We start from the raw sequence: 22,661 nt of genomic DNA, 5'->3' as shown, positions 1-22,661 counted from the left end.
CATATTTCAATAAATTTTATTTTTTTAATTCAGTAAATTTCTATTAAGGAGAATAATAGACTAAACTAGATAGCATTGAAAATGAGGTAAAAAAAAATTAGTAGCAGATGTGCTCATCAGCTCCCAAAAGCAGCTTGTGCCAAAAGTCAAGTGAACAGGTAAAAATGCCATTTCCACCACATATATCCAGGTGATGCAAAAAGGGGATAATCATAGTACCTAATTTTGGGGTTTTTTATTCAAATTAAATGATATAATATGTATAACATGCTTAGTAGAAAACCTGGCACATAGCAAGGACTAGAAATATTTTAACCATTGCATTATCACCAAGACAAATTATTTAAGCAATTATTTATAGCATTAACATGTCTTCTTATTTAGGTTTGCTAATATTTTGTTAGTTCCAACTATTGCATTGTAGCCAAGGATCCTAATTTATCCAAGCAATTATTTTTAAGTTTTGCTCTTCTTTATTCATTCATTTATTCAGTAAATGCTAGCGATTGCTTTCTATATGCCAGGTATTTTGCTGAATGCTGAGGATGAAGTACTAAGCACATTAATATGGTTTTCTATCCTCATGGAAATAGACATTAAACAAATATATAATTACATAATTAAGTTCAAATTATGAAAAGTGTTACAAATTAGAAGAATGTGGTATTGCAGTAGATAATAACAGAAGGATGTAATTTAGATTAGTGATATATGTGGGAGTCTTCTTTAAGAAGGGAATACTTGAGCTGAGACCTAAAAGATAAGAACTATTTGAGAAAAAGTGCTTTACATAGAACAGTAAAGACCCTGCAGTATAAAACCATGTTTGATAAACCTGAGCAACTGGAAAACCAGACAAACAAAATGTGTGTACCTAGTGGGTAATAAGAAAAGAAGAAAGCAGAAGGAGATGAGCTTGGAGAGGTGGACACGGGCAAATAATGGAGAGGCTTGTGGACCATGTTAACGTCACCTTTCAAGTATAGTTCTACTCAACATAATAGTAATATATACCAAGGGGTTTCTATATACCAAACAGTATTCCAAGTTCTTTATGTGAGCTATTTCATTGAATCCTCACAACTCTATATAGTAGGTATTATCGTGCCCATTTTATACCATTTAAGGAAGTTTAAGTAATTTGCCCAAGATCACAGATAGGATCAAAACAGCAAACAAAGATAGGCTCTCTAACTTCAGAACCAACCACTTAACCATTGTGCTATGTGGCTTCTCCCTATGTTACACTGCCCTCAGTTTAAAATAAAATCATTGTGAGAGACTCTGGGTCCCTCAGAATGGATGAAGAAATTACTCAGACACTCACAATCTGAGGAAGAAAGGGAGGGGTTTTTTCTGAGGAAAATTTTCCCCTTTCTTTATTAGCCAGGGTTTTTATCTACTTTCTACATGGTGACATGCATAAGAAAAACATGCAGCCCTTCACCAAATGGTTGGGAGTAATAACAAAGGGAAATGCAGATCAATACAGGGTTGAAATACCCAGGTATTTTACACAAGTATAAAAACATTTACTTATTCCTTCTGTTTTTTACATTCTACTGACAGGAATTTGGGGCTATTCAGAGAAAAACAGAGCAGGTTCCCTTCTCCTTAAAAGTCACTTTGTATTTATATTCTACCTTTAAAACCCCTCGGAGGGTGGGATTCATAGCAAGCATGAAAGACAAAAACCAGCCAGTGAAGACCCAGGGCTGGGCTCTACATAGCGCTCAAAGTCTTTTGAACCATGCCTACCTGTCTCCCACAAACCATGTTGTAACAGGAGCTACTTTATAAATGGAAATATTCACCCTGTCTGTTGTGGGAAGAATAAACTATAGAGGAACAAGAATGTATGCAGGGAGAACAGTTAGAAAAGAACCACATAGTCCAAGCTGGGTTCACGCGCATAGCAACCGTGCCACACTAAGAAGAGCACTGCTCTTGCTTTTATTCTGCTCTAGCTGTCTTGAAATTCTAAATGATTTTTGAACAAGGAAAGTTGCACTTTCATTTTGCACTGAGCCTCACAAATTACATAGCCAGGCCTAACAGTCTTCTATGCAAGAGATTCAAATAACTTGGGGTTTTAGATTAATTCATTCACATCTGATGACCAGGATGTGCATTGCCCTTACCAATACCCTTCCTTGAGGTCTGAAAATAATTCCCATTTATTAAGCATCGAGCTAGGCAGGATACTAGAGCTTAACGCATATAATTCAGTTAATCTGCAAACCACTTTATCAAGTCAATTCTAATATCAACTTTTTGTTAAGTGAGAAAACTATGGCCCAGAAAGGTTAAGTAATGTGACATAGCTGATAGATGACAGAACTAGGCTGTAATTTCAAAGGCGTTCCTCTAAACCAAATCTTGTCTCTATGGCCCTGGTTTGTATCATCCAACCTAGAATGCTATCACTCTGCTTTGCACACTGGTTGAGATATCTCACGAATGCTTGGAGCCCAGGGACCAACCCTTTAGTCTAACCAGTCACTGACTATTGTCCTCCCAATATAATACCTGTCCCCTACTAGAACCTGTACTGACCATTTGCTAAGCTCTAGCAATCAGTTATTAATGGGTTGCTTTTACTCGTCGGCAGCCGTCCGTCTCGAGAGACGATGGCGTAGCTTCTTGAGAGTCTATCTGCACCGCCGAGAATGGCTGTGCAGTCCGATTCGGGAGTGACAATCCCTGCCGCACTTGGTACAGGTGAAGGCAGATGGCTGTTGTTGCTGCTGCTGACGCTGCTTCCGCCTCGATCTTTTCTGGGCCGCCTCCTCGTTGCGCGCAGCCTCCGCGCGTGACGTACCTTGCCTGACCGCGAGCCTCCAGGCTAGGCGGTCGTCTGCTTGAACTTCCCATGTGTTGAGATTGATGGAGCATTGTGTCATGTCCTTTTTGCAGATGTCTTTGAACCGCAGTTTTGGGCGCCCTGTCATTCTCTTGCCTTCTGCTAGCTCGCCGTAGAGGAGGTCTTTGGGGATACGGCCTGCATCCATTCTTTTGACATGGCCGAGCCACCTGAGGCGTCTCTCGCTAAGAACTGCATGCAAACTGCTCATATTGGCTCGCTTCAGCACCTCGGTGTTGGGGACCTTATCCTGCCAGGCGACATGCAGGACGCGTCGCAGGCACCTCATGTGGAAGCTGTTGAGTTTCCTTTCGTGCCTTGCGTAGGTGGTCCACGTCTCGCTGCCATAGAGGAGAGTGCTGAGTACGCAGGCTTGGTAGATGCGCAGTCTGGTTTTCTCAGTGAGGCTGGAATTGTTCCACGCTCGCCGGTTCAGTCTGGCCATAACTGTGGCTGCCCTGGCGATTCTCCGGTTGACCTCCAAGTCGACTGACAGAGAGCTCGAGATGGTGGACCCGAGGTAAGTGAAGTCGTTGACAACCTCCAGGGTGTATCCGTCGATGGTGATGCATGGGGGAGTCCCCGTGCCTTGAGCCATAACATTCGTCTTCGTCAGGCTGATGGCTAGTCCGAACTCCTTGCATGCGTGGGAAAGGCAAGTGACTAGCTGCTGGAGTCCCTCTTCGGAGTGTGATGTCAAAGCTGCGTCGTCGGCGAAGAGCATCTCACGGATGAGCACCTCTTTGACTTTGGTCTTGGCTCGTAAACGGGCCAGGTTGTAGAGCTTGCCATCGGATCTGGTGTGAATGAAGACACCCTCGCTGCAGTCCTTAAAGGCGTACTGGAGGAGCATGGAGAAGAAGATTCCGAACAGCGTAGGCGCGAGGACGCAGCCCTGCTTTACTCCGCTGCTGACTGGGAAGGCCTCAGAGGTTGCGCCGTTGTAGGACACCGTGCTGTGCATGTTGTCGTGAAAGGACATGACCACAGCAAGCAGATGTGGTGGACAGCCAATCTACCGTAGCAAGCTGAAGAGTCCGCTTCGACTGACCAGATCAAACGCCTTCGTGAGGTCAATAAAGGCGAGGTAGAGTGGTTTATGCTGCTCGTGACACTTCTCCTGCAGCTGGCGTAGGGAGAAGATCATGTCCACTGTTGAGCGGCCAGCTCTGAAGCCACACTGGGACTCTGGGTAGACGCTGGAAGCAAGGGTCTGCAGGCGGGCAAGAGCGACCCGGGCGAATACTTTGCCGACGACGCTGAGGAGAGAGATGCCCCGGTAGTTGTTTCAGTCGCTGCGGTCTCCTTTGTTCTTGTACATGGTGATAATGTTGGCGTCTCTCATATCCTGGGGGATGTAACCCTCCTTCCAGCAGAGACAGAGTAGATGGTGGAGCGGCTGTAGCAGGACTGGTTTCCCGCTCTTTAGGATTTCTGGAGGGATTCCGTCGCTTCCTGGTGCTTTCCCGCAAGCGAGGCGGTCGATGGCTTTGCCGAGCTCTGCCGCAGTAGGTGGGGTGTCTAGCTCCTCCATGACTGGTAGGTCTGGGATGGCATTAAGAGCAGTGTCTGTTACGGTGTTCTTCGTTGCGTACAGCTCGAGGTAGTGCTCGGTCCACCGCCGCATTTGCTGTTCCTGGTCAGTGATGACCTCACCTGTCTTGGACTTAAGGGGGGCGATCTTGGAGGGGATTGGGCCTGTTGCCTTCTTGATACCCTCATACATTCCTCATGCGTTGCCTATATCGGCGGCTTCCTGAATGCTTCTGCACAGGTTTAGCCAATAGGTGTTGGCACAGTGGCGGGCGGTCTTCTGGACTTTGTTCCTGGCAGCCCGTAGAGCTTGAAGTGTACTGGGAGTGGGCGTGACCTTGTAAGCCAGTAGGGCCTTCCTCTTAGCCTCGATCACGGGTTCCATTTCTTCCCAGTGAGCCTCGTACCAGTCAGCGTTCTTCCGCTCTTTCTTCCCGTAAGCAATAATGGCGGAGTTGTATATGGCGTCGCGGAGACGTGGCCAATTGGATTCGATAATGTCATCTGCCGTCACTCCCTCGCCGAGTGCATCTTCCATCTTGTTGATAAATTGCTGGGTCTTAACTGGGTTGCTGGCACAACTGGTGTTGATGCGTGGGCGACCCTTCATCTTGGAGTGGTGCAACCTCTTCGGCATTATGCGCACCTTGCTTACCACGAGGGCATGGTCCGTGTCGCAGTCTGCACTGTGGTAGCTGCGGGTGAGGAGGGTGCTGCCAATATCCGTTCTTCTGGTGATGACGAGGTCAAGCTGGTGCCAATGACGGGAGCGGGAGTGCCTCCATGACAGCTGGTGGATCTCTTTGCACTTGAAGAATGTGTTTGTCACGCACAGGCCATGGTGACACAAAAGCTCAAGCAGTCGCTGACTGCTGCTTTTACTAATACTTAAAAAATACAATAAGCTACCATGAAAAAAATCCCCACAAATTTGCAATATTTTTTTCAAACCCTGGCATTTGTGCACCAACTGGATCCAGAGAGTGACACTACCTCAAGACTCTTGACAACTATACAGCCTTTATGTTTGTGCATCTTCTCTGCCCCTTTAGAGTCTGTGGATGTTGCAAACTTGCTTCATTGAATCACAGTTTATCTAAATTCCAGAGATCAGAGAATTTACCCAGAACCAAAGTGATGCTTAATGTCCACTCAAATTCTCCTTAATATCAGACAAAAGTTCATATGTTTCAGCTGAACTTACCCAGTGGCAAACACAGCAGTGCATAAAAACCAAATTCCGCCATTGAAAACAATTCTGAAATTTTTATAACATAAACATTTTGCAAAATATGAGTAAAATATAACTTATTACCCAAGGTTTAGAATTCAGTCCCCAATTAAAAATAAAACAAAAAAAAGAGTTACAATTGTATTTTTCAAAGCCAATTTTAATTATAATAAAGTACCTAATTAATCAGCATAGTTTTCCTGACAATTTCTGGTTAACTGTGTAAAATCAAACTCAGGGCAGTGGTGTAATTACATGGAACAATATTCAAGATGTATTGAAAGTATTAATGAGAGTTTGGTTCTCAAAATCTCTGTTTCCAAGGAGAAAATGCTATTCTATTTCACTATTTTAAAGGTTGGGCAAGAATAATATTTAAAAAGTACTATATTTTGCTGAGAGGAGCTTAACAATGCATTAAATCCTGCTTTCATCATATCCTATATCCAATAATGCTTAGATACCCACTTAAATTCACAAATTTCTATCCTCTTCAAGATGGGAAGTCTTATTCTAACATAGTACTGATATGTTCATTAGAAAGAAGCAAAAATGAGGTTGCTGTTACAGACATTGTACCTAATTGAACACCAGCCCTTCTGCACTGCTCAGAATGGAATTCAACCTGACACTTTTCATTTCCATGAAGTGGACAGTTTCATCCTGCATCCTGCTGGAAAGTTTTCTGGAACTTCAAGTTCCAACAGACATGAACACCATCAAGATAATCTCTCAATTACATAAAGTGGAAGGCTTTGCCAAAATAAAGGGAGCTTTCTACAAGGTTTGTAGTTTATTTAACAACCAACACATAGTAGAAAATTTCCTTTCAAATAAATGTCCTTTATTAGTCATCAGGTTTTTCATTTCCCGGTCTGCTATAACCATCTCCTGGGTGAGTGGATAAGTTCTGAAGATTCCCGCATTCAACCTCTCATGCCTGAAACAGTGTTAGGACAGCACATTACATAAACAGGTATAAAAATCAGTCGACATCCCATTTACTAACTAATCAACAAAACAGGGATAAAAAATCAAATTGAATTTATGGAAAGATGCAGAATTATGATAGGGTTTGGAACCTGTACTTAGTAATATACAAGAGTTATTAGAAAATATTAGAGTTGCCAATCCACATTATTTGGTTCATAAATTACATATCCTCTAAATATGAGAATTTTAGGTCACTGATGAAAAGTAAACAGTCTTTTGGTGGATCAGTAAAATGCCAATTAAAAATCAATGTATAGCTTATAACTGATGTGATCATATAATTTGTCATCTAATGATAGACACTTTTAAAAGTAAAAGGAAAGGTTAATGGTTACACTGAGGCTGCATGAATACAACAGAATTTTGATGGAGAACATAATTTTTTCATTCTGTCTATACCCAATTTAGGGCAGATCACTCAAGAACTAAAAGACATAGTAGACATGCAAACAGGACTGAACAACACAAATCAATATATTTTATCATTAGAAAAACTGTGAGCCATAGTTCCTATTAAAAAATAAAAATAAAAAATAAAATACCATTAAGCATGTTGTCTTTAGCTAAAATGATGAAGGCCCAGAAAAAAAGGGTGGAGTAGAAAAGGATCTAGGAACCATGACATGGGAGAAACATTTGAAAAGCCTGAGGAGATTTAGCCAGGAAAGTGAAGATTTAGCAGCAGGTCATAGAAACTATTTGTAAATCCTTTTGAGAACTGCTATAAACAAGAAGGTTATATTCATTGTCTGTATGCCAAATGTCAGAGCTAGGATTAAAAAGAGAAAGGAAGAGGGGAATGGATCTTCAGCTCAACAAAGGAGATCATTTTTGAACAATAGATAGTGCTATTATATGAGTTCATGAGTTCCCCAACTCTCTAGGTGCACAAGTAGAATTTGGACAATCAGGCCGAGGTCTCTTGTGGTGTCTCCTACTTCAGTGCAAGAAATATTTTCCCAGAAGTCCTCTAGCAGATCTCACCTTATATCTTATTGTACAAAAATCTATCATACGATTGCCTCTAACCAATCACTATTAAATTCCACCAATTAGGACTTATTCCTGATTCAAACTTGGGGAGACATGGACACAAAGAAAATGTTTCTGTCAATAAAAGAGGCCAATGGATATTTGAAGGATATGTAATAAACCCTACAGTCTTACTACTCACAGAATAACAGTATCTATAGCATCTGGAAGTTTGGATAGAAAGGAAGAATTCCAGATCCCACCCCAAACCCACTGAATAAAAAATCTTTCCTTAGTAATACAATTTTTGTTTATAATAAAATTTGAAAAGATCTCTATAGTGTCTGCTGTAGGCTGCCCTAGATTGTATAACCTTGTTTAAAAACATATAAGGGAGTGGAATTACAATGAGAGAACAAAGTTTGGATTTGGGTTCTGGATGTCAATTGCAGAATAAAAAAATTTCCAGCCCAGAACTCAGGCCAGTCATGTAGATTCTGGATGTTTCATCTTTTCATGTTAATATCTCATGGCTGTCATCATGCCAGTTACCAAGAGTCTTCACAAAGATCATGGATATGTGTGTATGCATGTATTTATATAAATGTACATACAATATCTTTTCATCAGTTTCCATCCTTCTGTTAGTGTAAACCACCAAGGTACTCTTTTTGAAGAGTCATGCAAACATAAACATGTTTGGCAATTCCACAGCCTCTTTAATCTAGAGATTGATCAAATACTTTATAAATAATTGGGCTTTGGGGGAAGGTGAAGGACAGTGATGATTTGTAAATCTGTATTTGAGGTTGGCTCATTGAGATATTACCATAATTTTGAGACAGCTAATGTACAAAAGACAACATAACTCTGTGGAACCTTTTATAGAATGGCACAGTAATTAACTGGTTGCATTGTGGCCAGAGGTTATTATCTCAGCAGCTGCTTCTTTGCAAGGCCTGAATCATCTATAGTGAAAGGGTTATCATGAAAAGAAAAGACAGGTTTGTTTATTTGTGATAATGTTGGCCCTTTTCAACTAGGAATTCATTTTATATTCTATATGTCTTCCCTTTGCTGGCCCTCTACAACCTTTACCTTAAATAGAAGAAAGCAGCTCAGCCAGGTGGCTGAGATGTAAATATGGGCTGTATATTCTATTTAGGGTTCCCTGCTCACCCTAGGTACTGGATCCATGTATCCTTCCTTTTGAAGATAAATATAATAAATACACTGCATCCTCAAAGATGTCACCCCATCATTTCAAAGCCTTTCCTTTGAGCTGACGCTTCAGTTGTATCCTTAAGAGGCCATTCCAACATTCTGTGAGGCTGGTTGCTTCTGGGTAATACCTCCACAGGATTCCATAACCGTGGCCCACTCCCAACCTCCTTCACTGTTAAGTAGGTCCCCTAGTTGGATGCTATACTGTGTGTTCCATGCCTGTGTGAATTCAGCATTATAAGCTATCAGACAGTGATGTTGGCTAAGGTTATACAGGAAGAAAAGGCCAGCACTCAATCCACTGAGCGACACCATCCAGGGCTAAGAGTTGTTTTTCAAAGAATATATAATTATTTTATTTGAATGGCATGGTCTTAATCCAGAATTCCAGTGCCCTTCACACCCTCACATTACTGTGACCTTGGTGAATCATGTGTTCTCTGGGCTCTCTTATGGGACATCATTCTCTGATAGATCTTCCAACCTTACATAATAACATACCCTTTTTTCTCTTCCTCTTTGTTTCTTCTTCTACCATCTCCTGGGCCAATTCAGACATTTCAACATCCCTGAAAATGAGCCACAGTTTATTCCAGGTCACTGAAAGCTAACCTGGCAGAAAGTTTGCCCTATCACCTAGAATTCTTACTAGGATGTTAAATATTGAATCCCAATAGAGTGGCCCCAAATCAGTAATTCTTGTTCATCCAGACTTAGATTTCTGTCTCTTGATTAAGCTTACCCAAAATCTAATCGCAGTAGTACTCTCCCAGCTCCCATGTGAACTAGTTTTGCAACTTTTAGATGTAAAGGCTCTTTCCATCCTTATAAAGCTCAGCAGATCCCTAGCCTAGTTATGTTAGGATTAAACCCTAATTATCAGCCTCAGATCCAGGATAGAATGTAGAGGCAGCTCCTAATTGGAATGCTTGTTTTCTTATGGGGAAGAAACTTCTGCAGCTTCAATTTTTTCAATTTTTCAAAAGCACCATCATACCTGCCACAGCATTCCCTGTCACTGTGACTTTTTCCCAGGACGTTACTGAAAATTTTAAAATTAATTTAGCGATGATATCTCCTTACATTCCATTCACTAACCAGGATGGCATCCTCTTCACCAGGCAATCCCACATCCCCATCGTACTACCTGCTTTCTCAAACTACACGGTTAATCTATGTGAAAGAAAATGATCAGGAAGCTAGAGAGAGCCATTAGCACCATAATGTATAACTCTAAGTAAAGGAGATGGGAGGAAAGCTCAAGTGAAAGGGACCTGAACACTGAGTAGTCTACAGAAAGTTTGGCAAGGCCACTCAGGAGGTCTTACGCCAAAGTCAATTGTCAATAGGCACCCAGGTATCTCATGAATGGTCCTGTATTTGAAGTCCTGTCACACTCAGTCCCTGTCAGAATGTCCCATGGAAAACATGCCCCTGACCTGAACATGAGGATAGATTTTCAAATATTGCTCCTAGGTTTATGTCCATCTTCAGGGACATGCAGCTTGCGCACTCACACAAAGCTCTGTGCTTCGCAGGCAGTTGCCCTTGTTTAAGTGCTCTGTTATGTCTTGAAATGCTGAATATTTCTTCAAATTTGTGTTTTGTAAGGGTCAATGGATCATCCGGACTAACAGAGGAAACACATGCAATATGCACATCTATCATTCATTGCTACCTCATTCACACGTAGGGCTTATGATGCCCCATAAGAACAGAATTCTAGTTACCCATGATGGGTAGGCACTCAAGTAAGACTCATAAGCAGTCCAAGATAACTTTGTTTTATCTAACTGAGAAGTAGGGTTACTGACACAAACCAAGAAGTCAAGAATAAGAACTTACCTCAATTCAGAAAGAAGGAAGTACATTCTAACAGACATGAATGACCAAGGAACCACATCAAAATTGTATTAAAGAGTCATTTATTCTAGCTTGGTACTGGCATAACAGGCTTATAGATCAATGGAACAAAGAGCCCAGAAATCAACCCATGCTGACATAGCCAATGTTTGACAAAAGAGGCAAGAGCATGGAATGGAGTAAAGACAGTCTCTTCAATAGCTGGTGTTGGAAAAGCTAGACTGGTACATGCAAAAAAAAAATAATACTAGACCACCAACATTCATCATAAACAAGAATAAACTCGAAATGTATAAAAGACTTAAGTGTAAGTTGCAAATACATAAAAATCCTACCAAAAAAAAACCATAGGCAGTAAATTCTCAGACATCTCTTGTAGCAATGTTTTGGCCAATATGTCTCCTCGGGCAGGGGAAATGAAGACAAATATACACAAATAGGACTACATCAAACCAAAAAGCTTCTGCATGGCTAAAGAAATCATCATCAAAATGGAAATGGAATCCACTGTATGGGAGAATATATTTGCCAATGATATATCCGATAAGAGTTATTTTCCAAAGTATATGAAAAACTTATACAACTCAACAACAAAAAGACAAACAATCTAACTAAAAGATGGGCAAAGGATCTGAATAGAAACTTCTCTAAAGAGGACATACAGATGGCCAATGAGACATGTGAAAAAAATGCTCAGTGTCACTAATCATCAGAGAAATGCAAATTAAAACCACATGAGATATGACTTTACACCTGCCAGAATGACTTTCATCAATAAATTAATAAACAACAAGTGCTGGAGAGGATGTGGAGAAAAGGTAACCCTAGTGCACAGTTGGTTGGAATATAGACTGGTGCAGCCATTGTGGAAAACAGTATGAAGTTACCTCAAAAAAAAATTAGAACTGGAACTGCCTTTGACTCAGCAAACTCACTTCTGGGAATATATCTTAAGAATCTCAAAACACCAATTTGAAAGAATATGTGTACCCTATGTTCATAGCAGCATTATTTAAGATAGCCAAGATGTGAAAACAGCCTAAGTGCCCATCAGTAGATGAATGGATAAAAAAGGTGTGGTATATTTACATAATAGATCATATGTGGCTATAAAAAAAGAAGAAAATCTTACCTTTTGCAACAGCATGGATGGACCTGGAGAGTATGCGTATTATGCTAAGTGAAATAAGCTAGTTAGAGAAAGACAAATACCATATGACCTCATGGAATTTATGTATGTGGAATTTAATAAACAAAATAAACTGATGAAAAAAATAGAAACAGAGGCATGAATACATGGAACATACTGATAGCTGTCAGAAGAGAGGAGAGAGGGGGGCAGTGGATGAAAGAAGGTGAAGGGATTAGCCAGAGGACATATATGCATAACCCATGGACACAGACTACAATGTCATGGCCAGAAATCAGGGGGGCCAGGGGCTGGGTGTAGATGGGCAAAGGCAAGGGTATAGAGATATTTGTAATAGTGTCAACAATAAAAATAAAGTTCAAAGAATCATTAATCATTGTTCTGGAAATGATGACACAGAAATAAAGAAACTTATAGGACTAACTGTAATTTCTTTTCATTTCAGACTTTCCTTACTTATAAAGCTGAAGGTAGAGAATATTAGTAAAATGTGTGTATATCCAGAAGTAAGATAAAACACTCAGGTTACTTTTGTGCAGTTTCCATCATTTTTTTTTTGTATTTTTTAAGTATATTTTATTGATAATGTTGTTACAGTAGTCCCAATTTTTTTTCCCTTTGCTCCTCTCTGCCCAGTACACCCCCTTCGCTCCAGTAATCCCACTCCACTTAGTTCATGTCCATGGGTCATGCATATAAGTTCTTTGGCTTCACACTTTCCTATATTATTCTTCACTTCCCCCTGTCTATTTTCTATCAAATAATTATGCTTCTTAATCCCTGTACCATTTCCCCATTTCTCCCTCTCTCATCTTCCAGCTGATAACTCTCCAAATTATTTCCATACCTATGACTCTGTTCTTATTCTGGTTTGCTTAGTTGGATTTTATTTTTATTTTTTAGATTCAGTTGTTTATAATTGTGTCTGTTGTCATTTTAATGTACATAATTTTGATCTTCTTCTTAAGTAAGTCCCTTTGACATTTCATACAATAATAGCTTGGTAATGATGAGCTCCTTTAGCTTTACCTTGTCTGGGAAGCACTTTATCTGCCCTTCCATTCTAAATGATTGCTTTGCTGGATAGAGTAATCTTGGTTGTAAGCCTTTGCTTTTCATCACCTTGAATATTTCTTGCCAGCTCCTTCTTGCCTGCAAAGTTTCTTTTGAGAAATCAGCTGAGAGTCTTATAGGCACCCCTTTGTAGGTAACTCTCTGCTTTTCTCTTGCTGCTTTTAACCTTTGGCATTTTAATTAGGTGTCTTGGTGTGGTCCTTTTTGGGTTTAGCTTGATTGGGACCCTCTGGACTTCCTGGACTTGTATGTCTTTCCTTCACCAAATTTGGAGAGTTTTCCTTCATTATTTTTTCACATAAGTTTTCAATTTCTTGCTCTTCCTCTTCTCCTTCTGGCACTCCTATGGTTCAGGGTTTGGCACATTTAAAGTTGTCCCAGGGATTCCTAAGACTCTCCTCATTTTATCCAATTACTGTTTCCTCATTCTGTACTGGTTGACTGTTTTTATTCTTCCTTATGTTCCAAATCATTGATTTGAACCCTGGTTTCCTTCCCTTCACCATTGGTTTTCTGTGGATTTTCCTTTGTTTCATTTAGCATAGCCTTTGCTTCTTCCCTTATGAGTTTGCCATACTTAATCATATCTGTCAAGCCTGTGAGTATCTTTATCACCAGTATTTTGAACTCTGCATCTGTTAGTTTGGTTATCTTCTCATTTGTTAGGTTGGCTATCTCCTCATCGCTTAGTTCTCCCACTGGAACCTTGATCCATTCCCTCTTTTGGGCCATATTTCTCTGTCTCCTCATCTTGACAGACTCCTGTGTTTGTTTGCCTCTGTGTTTTAGGTAGAGCTGTCACTCTTGTTATGTTGTAAGGGGCAGAGCCTTAAGTATTCATCAGTAGAGGGTGACTCACTTCACCACGTTGTGGCGCTGTTTGTGTGGAAGGGGTCTGAGAAGGAACAATGCCTCTTGCTCAGCACTCGCCCCCTTTCCAGGCACTTCTCCCACTTTGTATGGGACTGGCGCCTCTAGCTGTTGCCCTGGCTGTCATTCCCAGATTGGGTGGATCTGCAGACATTCTAGGACAGTGGGGCCCCTTTAAACAAGTGGACTCTGCTGAGAGACCAGCAGTTTCTTCCTCCTTCCCAACTCCCACTGGTTTGCACAATCAAAAACAATAAGGCTTTATTTTCCCTGGCACTGGGACCATGAGATGTGCAGTCTGGTCTGGTGCAGGAGTGCTCTTCAGGTGTCCCTCCTGACTTTTTAAAATGTGTGACTGCACTTTCCCCCGGCCTGTCGCTGCTGCCACTGCCGCCACACCACATCCTCTCTGCCCTGGCTCCACCCTTCTACCTGTCTTGATGAGTATTTCTTCTTTATACCCTTGTTTTTGGACTCCCATGCAGCTCGATTTTCTGGAACTTCTGGTTGTCTCTAGTTTTGAGGTAACTGTATTCCTTCTTAGTTATGGAGGGAGATGCAGTGTGTCTGTCTAGGTCTCCATCTTGGCCAGAAATCCTCCATTTTTCTGGTAAGACAAAGTACACGGGTGTGTACAAGCTACACAATACAAATTATGTAATTCTGTGATGCTTCACATAAGTCAAGTGCTTTTACTTTTGCTTTCAGAATTGGCATTACACAATGTAAAGACAAATGGCAAGTTTCAAGCCAGTAATTAAAAATTTAACTATGTATTTACTTAGGGAAATATTAACTATCAAATTTTTAAAACACTGTGAAAAGTCAAGAGAGTGAAATTTCAGAAGAAAAAAATTGATTTGTCTTTTAGTACCTTTCTTGACTTTTTTTCCTGAAAAAAAGGTGCCCCCACACTTTTATTTTGACAAATAATATAGCCTGGGGCCCTTGGCCAGTTGGCCCTATTGTTTGAGGTCTGAATGTTACATTGCCATAACTGTAACATGAGTTTTGGTGTACAAAAAATCCAAGATCCAAACCTAAACACCTGACTCTTGATTATTTGTTTATCTCATCAACCCCCATGTGTTCTCGCATACATGTTCCCTCTCATTTTCTTCTGTTAAGACATATTGAAATCTCCTGGGGGGATACTCTTCAACAAGGTCCTAAATCCTGACCAATGTAAGTAACACATGGTGATGATCACATGTGCCAGTCATACTTGGCAAGGGAATGCACTCTATCCCTGCATCAAAGTGTAGCTTAGATGTTCAAGATGGACAACAGTGTGTGTTGATTGCAGGGGTGGAGAGGATATAAAGGGACTAAATAATAATGGGAAGAAAAAAAAACTCCGAAACAACAACAAAAATTTGTTAATCACTTTCCTTAGAGTGCATGTTACAACTTTGGGCTTGGTTATCAGACTGCCTAGGACCAAATCTGATGATGTGACCTAATGTGTTATATGAGCTCTGGTAGTCCATTTTCTTCATCTATAAAATGGGGCTAGTACAAAGCTATTTGTGGGGGGATAAAAGACATCACAGTGGCATGCACACATTTGTCAGTCAGTGTTATATATTCTTATCATTTTGTTGTAGGGCTGTTTGTGACACAGATTCCTTAAAAACAAGACTATCTTTCCCCAGCCCTAAATCTATAAAAGTTCACCATTATGTTCAAATACCATCCTCTTAGGCAACTAAGTTAATGATGCATTGGATCTCTCAAACTATTACCTGCACCTCTTAGCTTTTGCTCAATACATAGTTTTTATATTGTTTTACTCCCTCTAACAATAGCATGTACATACATTTTTAGCCCACATTTTATGAAGGTCAATGAATTTCCAGAAGTATATAAGCTATTCCCCCAAATTTGAGTGAGCTGAATAACATCAGTAATGATAATAATGTGTAGTTGGTGTGGTTATAAAAGTTATGTTTGTTTTATATGTTTCTATAATTTTTTAAAAAGTGTTCTGCATTAAAAAATATCTTATCAGAGCTTATTTTCCCTTTCTTGTTCACCAAAGATTGAATCAGAAGACCACTCAGTTGCCAATCTTTGGGATATGGAATCTGAACAAAACAAAGCAAAAGGCAATGTTTTTTTCTCTCTCCTGGCCTTCATCATGAGCCTGACAAGAAATAGACTGTCAAGTGTTTTAGGAAGTGCACTCTCCACTCTCATTTGGCACTTCTTTTTATAAACACCTAGGTTTCACTGCACTCTATGATCTTTGAGTGTGTAAAATTTTCTTAGGCTAGTACCTTCAATGTTTCTTCCTTATTTCAGTGTTATTTTTTAACTAAAACTGAAGGTAAAGTGGAATTCTGTCAGGAAATAAATACTAAAATAAAATCATTGTTTGGGTCACTTAGTCAAAGTCCAAGGATATTGCTGAAAATTCTAGCTCAGCACTTAGTAAATACTATGTAAATATATATTGTAATGAATAAATAAATAAACAAATAAAAGGAAAGAAGGAGGGAAGGAAGAAAGGAAGAAAAGAAAAAACAAAAGATTTTTTAATAAATGAGACAGGAACTACTTCATTCCCTGAAAAGTTAAAACTCTGTAATAGCTATCTGACTCACTCTTTTACAACTTACTTTTTCCACATTTCACCCAAATTCACAGGCACATAAACATGGAATGACAACTGTTAAGGTTTCTAATAGTTTATTTAGGCTATAACTTTCTCTTAAACACCATTCAAGAACACATATGAACAGGGAAAGACAGTTTTAGAGCCTATGTAGCCATGCTATCAATTAATGTAATAATTTTGAATTATGATTCATTCATGAATTAAGGTGAGTCTCAAAATCACTGAACATTTTCAAAAGCAAAACACTAAAAGAGCTTCCTCAATAGGCAATTTTCTCACTTCAACTAATTATACTGAGAGAAAAAAATATATATGTACAACACAGCAGAGGCAATGGTATAGAAATTATATTTATGGAGATTTTAGAACAGAACATTGCAAGGTAAGGAGGACTACTTAGCGGAAACCTGAAATGCCATCTCAGTAGTTTTCAATATCAGTAAACTAACTGACCATGAAGAATAGTCAGTAAGCAATTTAGAGCAAATAATGCAATCTCTTTTTTTATATAAAAATGAGTAATTTTGCTTTATATTACCATTTTTCTTGAGTTACTGAAAAGCTTTAAAAGTTGAAGAAGCAATATCAATCAGTTTAATTTTTCCCACATTTTATGATTTTTAAAGATCTGTAAATTGTCTTAAAAGTAGTGAGAGGAAGGAGGAAAGATGGAAAGCAGAGTAAGTAGGGGTGTTGTCTGCTTGCTCCCATCGCGGAAGGACTTTGTGTACAAACATGGAGCAGAGAGTAAGTGTGGTTTTCAGAGAGGGAGAACAGGGATGGGAGTGTGGGAGCAGCACAGGAGAGGGCAGAAACCGTGGTGGGCTTCCCTGCATAGTACCTCAGCTGCACTGAAAGGGGCAGCTGCTGACTGGCTCATTAGCTGGGATCTGCTTGGAAACTGTGCTCCCACCATAGGCACCCTGACCAGTGACATCCTGTAGGGAGTCAGTGAGAAGGTTTGGTGAAACAGTTGGAGGCACAGGAAGACAGAGCCCAGCCCCAACTTCAAGAAACTGTGTAAATTGAGACTGGGTAGGGACCCTGGGCAGGCAACCCTGTGCCCATGTGTGTACACCAAGGCTCTGCCAACCAGAAATGCAGAACTGAACTATAGATGGGACCCACATGGGGGAAAGCTAAGGTGGAGCCCCACACTTGTTAGGGACCCCCTGGACTGGCAACCCTGCATCCACAGGCATGTGCACCAAGGCTCTGCCAAACAAAAACATAGACCAGTGCTGCAGTTTGGAAGCTACACAGATACTTTTTTTGAAGAGGAATGAAAACAAGATCTGAGACTGGGCAAGGACTATCAGCATGCACACCAGCTCACCAGCAAAGTAGTGTTGCATAACAAAAGTGAAGAGCACCAGAGGGTACCACAGGACAAATGGGGGGACCCAACTCAATGAGGCTCACAGGGGCGAGTTGCAGCAGACCCATGAGCGAGAGAACAGCAGCCCCAGAATCCAGCTAGACCTCCTCACAGCCAGCCAGCCAGAAAGAAAGATATGAAACCCATGGAACTTTGACCAGGGACAGATCCAGAAAGAAAAGAAAGTGGTAAAAACCAGATATTACTAGAACAAATCCCACCGTGATATTTTTCATTAGTTATTTTCTTGTCCTCCCAGTTTATGCATTTTAAGCCACTAGTTGTAATATTATAGTTTATTACAAATATCATATGTTGTTTCTCCCTTGTATTATCCCACCTTAACATCCAATCTCCTCTTCTTACTTTGGTCTTAAATTCTATCTTCTTTCTTACTATGACTAGTATCCATTCTTTCAGCTGAAATCTGAAAATTTTTTTCCTCTCTTAGCCTGGTTTTCACTACTCATTCTTAGTATACCTGCCCCCTTTAAAAACAAAAAAGACTGAAAAAGAATGAACAGCATTTAAGAGAGCTGCAGGACAACATGAAACAACAATATTTGTACCATAGGGATACCAGAGGGAAAGAAGCAGAGCAAGGGAGAGAAAACCTGTTTGCAAAAATAATGATAGAAAAATTCCCTGATTTGAGGAGAGAAAAAGTCTCACTCAATTCCAAGAAGCACAGAGAATCCCAAAAAAGATAAACCCAAAGAGGCCCACTCCAAGACACATCATAATTAAAATGGCAACATTCAAAGGTAAAGAGAAAATCCTAAAGGCAGCAAGAGAAAAAGAGCAAATAACATATAAGGAAGCTCCAAAAAGGCTATCATCAGATTTCTCAACAGAAACACTACAAGCCAGAAGGAAATGGCAAAAAAAATATTTCAAGCAATGAAAAACAAGGGCCTACAACCAAGACTATTCAACCCAGCAAGGCTCTCTTTCAAAATGGAAGGTGAAATAAGGAGTGTCTCAGACAAAAGAAAACTAAAAGAATACATTTCCACCAAACCAGTATTGCAAGGGATGCTAAAGGGACTACTTTAAGAAGATGAAGAAAAAGAGAGACAGAGAACACAGGTAAAAGGGAAAAAAATCACAATGAATAAGTATCTATCAATAATAACCTTAATTGTACATGGATTAAATACTCCAATAAAAAGGAAAAGGGTAGTTAAATGGGTAAGAAAACATGACACACATATATACTGTCTATATAGAGACCCGCCTCAAAACAAAAGATCTATACAGACTGAAAGTGAAGGGAAGGGAAAAAGTATTTCAAGCAAATAGACATAAATAAAAAGCTGGGGTAGCAATACTTATATCAGACAAAATAGATTTCACAACAAAGGCCATAAAAAGAGACAAAGAAGGATATTTCATAATACTTAAGGGAACTATCCATCAAGAATATATAACACTGGTAAACATATAAGCACGCAACACAGGAGAACCCAAATATATAAGGAAAATCTTGGAGGATTTCAAGAAGGACATCAACAACAACCCATTCATAGTAGGGAACTTTAACACCCCATTATCAACAATGGACAGATCTTTGAATCAAAGAAACAAGGATATTGAGGCATTGAACAACACTCTAAAACAAATGAACTTAATTAATTACATATTACATATATATATCCCTGGCTGGTTTGGCTCAGTGGATTGAGCGTCGGCCTGCGAGCTAAGTGTCGCTGGTTCGATCTTCCAGTCAGGGCACATCAGAGAAGGAAAACTCTGACTCCAAAAAACCTCCGCTGCCTTGCGGCATACCTCTTCAGGGGAAAGGCTAAGGGAGTAAACCCCGACAGAAAATCCGGAGCCGGAGTCCCTAAGGCGGTTTGACGTTGTAGTCAACACCGGCAACTCCTGCGGCGCACCTGAAGCCAAGCTGTATTGACTCCGTCTTTCCCTTGGATCCTTCAGCTGCGAAGAGAGGGGGGGTCTGCTGCATGGGCAACAGCAGACCCTCCATATCACCCTGCCCAGGCTCTGTAGCTTCAGCTTCACTGGAGAGGACACTCCAGCGTCATCGCAAGATGTCGATTCAACACGGGAGGAGACAGATACCGTGTCACTCCTGAGTCGGACTGCACAGCCATTCTCAGCGGTGCAGATAGACTTTTGAGAAGCTACACCATCGCCTCTCGAGACGGACGGCTGCCGCCGCCGACGACATATGTATATATATATAAAACCTTTCATCTCAGAGAAGCAAAATACATATTCTTTTCAAATGCACATGGAACATTTTGAAAGATAAGAGCATGTGGTAGGACACAAAACAAGCCTCAAGAAATTCAAGAAAATTGAAATTATATCAAGCATCTTCTCAGATCACAAAGCCTTGAAACTGAAAACAAACATAAAAAAAAACAAAAACCTCAAAAGCATTCAAAATCACGGAGAAAGAATAACATGTTATTAAATAATGAATGGGGTAATAATGACATGAAGGAAGAAATCAAAAAGTTTCTGGAAACAAATGATAATGAACACAACAGCCCAAAACCTATGAGACTCAGTGAAGGCAGTCCTGAGAGGGAAGTTCGTAGCAATACAGGCCTGCTTATAAAGGATAGAAGAATTTCAAACAAAAACTCTAACTTGATAGCTACAAGAAGTAGAGGAGCAACAACAAACAAAGCCCAAAGCGAGAAGAAGAAGGAAGTCATCAATATTAGAGCAGAATTAAATGACATAGAGACTAAACAAACAATTCAAAAGATCAGTAATATCAGGAGCTGGTTCTTTGAAAAGATAAACAAAATTGACAACCTTTAACCAGGCTCATCAAGAAAAAAAGAGAGAGGACCCAAATAAACAAAATCAGAAACATAAGAGGAGAAATCACAACTGATGCCACAAAAATACAAAGGATTATAAGAAATAACTATGAACAACTATATAACAAGAGATTTGACAACCTGGATGAAATGCAAAAGTTTCTGTAAACATATAATCTTCTAAAACTGAATCAAGAAGAAGCAGAAAGTCTGAACAGACCAATAACAACTAATGAAATTGAAACAGTAATCAAAAAACTCCTGGCACACAAAAGCCCTGGACCAGATGGTTTCAGAGGTGAATTTTACAAAACATTTAGGGAAGAACTAACTCCAATCCTTCTCAAACTATTCCAAAAAATCCAAGAAGAGGGAGACTCCCAAAATCTTTTTATGAGGCCAGTATTACCCTAATTCCAAAACCAGGTCAAGACACAACAAAGAAAGAAAACCACAGGTCATTATCAATAATTAACATAGATGCTAAAATCCTCAACAATATATTGGCAAATGGAATCCAGCAAAACACTGAAAAGATCATACACCACGATCAAGTGGAATTCATCCAGGGATGTAAGGATGGTTCAATATTTGCAAATCAATAAATGTAATACACCACATAAACAAAATGAAAGACAAAAATCACACGATCATATCAATAGATGCTGAAAAAGCATTTGATAAAGTACAACACCCATTTATGATGAAAATACTTAGCAAAATGGGAATAGAGGGAGTATACCTTAACATAATAAAGGCCATATACGAGAAACCTGAAGCCAACATCATACTCAATGGACAAAAACTGAAAGCATTCCCCCTGAAATCAGGAACAAGACAAGGATGTCCACTCTCTCCACTCCTATTCGACATAGTGTTGGAAGCCCTAGCCACAGCAATCAGACAAGAAAAAATAAATAAAAGGCATCTAAACTGGAAAATGAAGAAGTAAAACTGTCATTATTTGCAGATGACATGATAGTGTACATAGAAAACCCTATAGACTCAACCAAAAGATTACTTGACTTAATAAGTGAATTTGGCAAAATAGCAGGGTACAAGGTCAATATTCAGAAGTTGAAGGCATTTCTGTACACCAACAATAAAATACCAGCAATAGAAACTAGAAAAAAGTCAATTTACTATAGTAACAAGAAAATTAAAGTTCTTAGGAATAAACTTAACCAAGGAGGTAAAAGACCTGTACTCAGAAAACCATATAACACTGAAGATAAAAATTAAGTTAGATACAAATAAATGGAGGCATATACCACATTCATGGGTGGGAAGAATAAACATTATTAAAATATCCATACTACCCAAAGCAACTTACAGATTCAATTCAATCCCTATTAAAATACCAATGACATATTCCAGAGACCTAGAACAAATACTTCAAAAGTTTATATGGAACCAAAAAAGACCCTGAATAGCCAAAGTAATCTTGAGGAAGAATACAGTAGGAAGAATCACAATACCTGATATCAAACTAACTACAAGACTACTGTAATCAAAACAGTCCAGTACTAACATAAGAACAGACATATAGATCAATGGAACAGAATAGAGAGCCCAGAAATAAACCCAGATCTATATGAACAAATAATATTTGACAAAGGAGGAAGGAAAATCAAATGGAGTGAAAAGAGCCTCTTGAACAAATGGTGCTGGGAAAACTGGACAGGGACGTGCAACAAAATGAAACTAGACCACTAACTTACACCATACACCAGAATAAACTCAAGATGGATCAAAGACTTAAATGTAAGCTGTGATGCCATAAAAGTCCTAGAGAAAAACATAGGCAGAAAATTTCAGATATCCCACATAGCAATATTTTTTGCTGATATATCTCCTAAGGTAAGGGAAATAAAGGAAAGAATAAACAAGTGGGACTACATCAAACTAGAGTTTCTGTTCTGCAAAAGAAAACCTCAGCAATATGAAAAGGGAACCAACCATATGGGAAAACATATTTTCCAATGACACCTCAGACAAGGACATGATCTTCAAAATATATAAAGAACTTGTTACAGAATGAGGGTGTCCAAAAACCCCCAGAGCTTGCGGCTGGGGGATGGGGAAAAGG

The sequence above is a fragment of the Furipterus horrens genome, unplaced genomic scaffold (genome assembly GCF_987537825.1).
Source record: "Furipterus horrens unplaced genomic scaffold, mFurHor1.1.pri manual_scaffold_5, whole genome shotgun sequence".
In the NCBI taxonomy this organism is placed as follows: Eukaryota; Metazoa; Chordata; class Mammalia; order Chiroptera; family Furipteridae; genus Furipterus; species Furipterus horrens.
This window is presented reverse-complemented; position numbering follows the sequence as displayed.